The 3,271-nt window shown below is 32.1% G+C and overlaps 1 pseudogene; it reads right to left on the bottom strand.

The window, feature by feature from the left end:
• Positions 1–812: 812 nt before the first annotated feature.
• On the bottom strand, positions 813–927 carry LOC145240554 (U2 spliceosomal RNA; annotated as a pseudogene).
• Positions 928–3,271: the final 2,344 nt, after the last annotated feature.

Genomic DNA, 3,271 nt, shown 5'->3' with positions numbered 1-3,271 from the left:
TCCAATACTACTGTTAAAAATATACATTAAATAAAGTAATGTCCAAAACGTAAATGGTTGCAGCCATTTCCAGAACTGACTTCATATTTCCAACCCCAATGTTAAAAATATACATTAAATAAAGTAATGTGTAATGCGTAAACGTTTTCACCCATTTTCTGGACTGATTTAATATCCCCACCGCACTGTTAAAAATATACATGAAATAAAGTAATGTTTAAATCGTAAACGGTTTGAGTAATTTCGGGACTGACTTCATATCCCGTAACCCATTGCTTAAAATATACTTGAAATAAAGTAATGTTTTAATCATAAACTGTTTCAGAAGCTTTTCGAAAGTAATACATAAAAGCATTAACACGGTTAGGGATTAGGCAACCATTGCTTCAACATGAATTTCTGAGTGTAGTATCAGTTTCAGCATTCCAGTGACTTAAATCCCTCCTTTTTTGGTCTGGGTTAATGGAGGAGACATCCTTCATTACTGATACAATTTTTATTTTTGTTATTGACCAGAGTGCCCCTTTTGGGGGAGCTGGTTTCCCCCTAAATTTTTAACCGACCTCATGTCCAATTCCGCCCTTGTGAGGAGGCAAGTAAACAAAAAAAAAATAATCAGAACGGACATTTTCCAGGGCATTTTATAATTAATCAGAAGTGACATTTCCAGGATATTTTGTAATTAAATCAGAAATAACTTTTTCCAGTTACGTTTTTAATATTAAAACTTTGTTACATTAAACATAGTAACTATTCACAATGCCTCTCCACGGGACAGATTTAGACACCAGGGTCGTTTTTTAACGCGGAGAAAAAATTGTCTTAGTCGTAAATATTTCTCTTCCATTGAGAGAGAAGAAATTGAAATATAGCACCTGAAGAATAGATACTACACTTTGATCTTAGCCAAAAGGCAAAGAAAGACAAATCAATAGCGACACCAATTTATATATATATATATATATATATATATATATATATATATATATATATATATATATATATATATATATATCAAGGGTGACAAGGTTTATTTGGAATATTCCACTTTCCTTTTTTAGGGATGCACAGCATGATAACGGACGAGGCGATAAGCGTAATAATATAATTATTATAATATATAATGATATTACGGCTCGTACAATGTATGCGTTTACGCTATTATGGTACCTGTCATAAATTATGTCTAAACAAGCCATGTAAAAATACAGAAGATATTGCATTTTATACACCGTCTGAAAGTTTGTCCAAGACAACTTTTGAACCTATATATGGTTGGCATCCTAACAATCTCCTCTATTAGGCTGTGTTATAAAAGAGAAATACAAAGGATGCTACTTTTATTCTGTTGAGATGAAAACGACGATGGTAATCTTCTGCGGGTGTACGTAGAATCCGCAATTAGTTGTTTAAGCAAAAAAATTAGTAACGGACAGCAAGCCACCTAAAAAATGTTGCCTATATATACCGCCTGAATGTTTTAGAACGCGACTTTAAATCTAGTTATGGTAGTCATTATCACGACTTTATCTGGGAGACTGTTTCAGGGATATATATTTGACTTCCGAGACAGGAGAGTATATTTTCTCTTTGGCTACTATGATTTGGGGAATATAACTTGAATGTGATCCAAGGAAGATCACTCTGGATAATTCTATTGCCAACATAATTTATGCTCTATATGCATTATCATTATTTGGATTTCTAAATAAAACTAAAACGCTGTTTTGGCTGTTTATTGTGGTCTAATGTTACAAACGGGTTTCAGGCGTTATAAAGCTTGGCTCGAAAAAAGTAATCCTTTATTTTGATATAGAACCTGGATTTCAATTGCATACATAGACAAGCAGAAAGAGATGCAGGCATATAACACCCTAGCTTCATTAGATTAACATCGATGAACCAACAACCATACACACACATTATATATATATATATATATATATATATATATATATATATATATATATATATATATATATATATATATATAAAATAAAAGTTACAATAAGTTTACTAAGGTAATCAAAATGGTAAACTTAAAATATATTATAAATATTAAAGAGTTAATATTTACAAGTAAAATAAACTCAGCCAGATGTAAAAAGCTCAATAAAACGAAAAGGAAATAGAGCTTATAATATGAACAAATGATTAATAAAATATGTTAAAAGACATCTTGAAAAAGAGTTAAAAACATATTTAATTTTAAAAAAAGGAAGCACAAGATAAGTGGATAGTCCTTAATCCGCGGAGTTTCGAAGAAATACTCTCCTTCTCATCAGAGGGCAGGAATTAGCAAAATGCAGGATCGGATTTTGCATATAAAAGTATTTAATGAAACTACAAGTAAGTCAAAGATCTTACTTGGTTAAAAAAAAGGGTGAGGTAAGGGGAACAGGAGGCAAAAGAAAAATAATAAAAAGATTTCACATGAATGGATAGTCCGGTGAAGGGTAAAAATCCAAAAATGGTAAAATCCAAAACGGTCGAATTTAAAATTTCAATCCAATGGGTAAATTCCAAATGGTCCAAAATAATCCAAAAGGCAGAGTTCCTTGGACAAAAGCGCAAATGGAATGAATTCCAAATCATTAAAAGAAAAGCACTAGAGATAATATTTAAAACACGTCTGTCAAGGCTGGATGAATCAAAAAAATTTCTTCGAAACTCCGCGGATTAAGGACTATCCACTTATCTCGCGCTTCCTTTTTTTAAAATTAAATATGTTTTTAACTCTTTTTCAAGATGTCTTTTAACATATTTTATTAATCATTTGTTCATATATATATATATATATATATATATATATATATATATATATATATATATATATATATATATATGCGAAGCTCGCGGTTTGTTTACAAACAAGCGTTTGAGCATTTACAAGTAGCGGACGGATGTTTATTTAAATAGACATTCGGACAGATTAGTTGCGGGCATCGCTTCCTTGGTCAAAGGGTAGAACTGCCGGCTATCAACACGACGGTTCTAGGTTCGATCCTCAGCTTGGGAGAGGTGCTATTCTAGCGGCACTGATGAGTTGTGATACAACGAAACAGGACTGTATGTCGATGACTACAAATATCAGAGAGGCGGTAGCACTCTCTATATAGGGATGGCCCGTACACGCCTATATACGCCTACAAAACAAAACTATCCAAATCTCAACTAAAATCAACTTATAAGTTTCAAAAAGCACATATTCTTACAGAGAAGCGTCTTACGAATTCAGCGAGTGTCAGAACTTCGGTTAAAATGTCAAAAG

The sequence above is a fragment of the Euprymna scolopes genome, chromosome 19 (assembly GCF_053919585.1).
Source record: "Euprymna scolopes isolate OS-2025 chromosome 19, ASM5391958v1, whole genome shotgun sequence".
NCBI classification, from domain to species: domain Eukaryota; kingdom Metazoa; phylum Mollusca; class Cephalopoda; order Sepiida; family Sepiolidae; genus Euprymna; species Euprymna scolopes.
The sequence above is the reverse complement of the archived record's forward strand: the minus strand, read 5'-3'. Positions and strand labels throughout refer to the sequence as shown.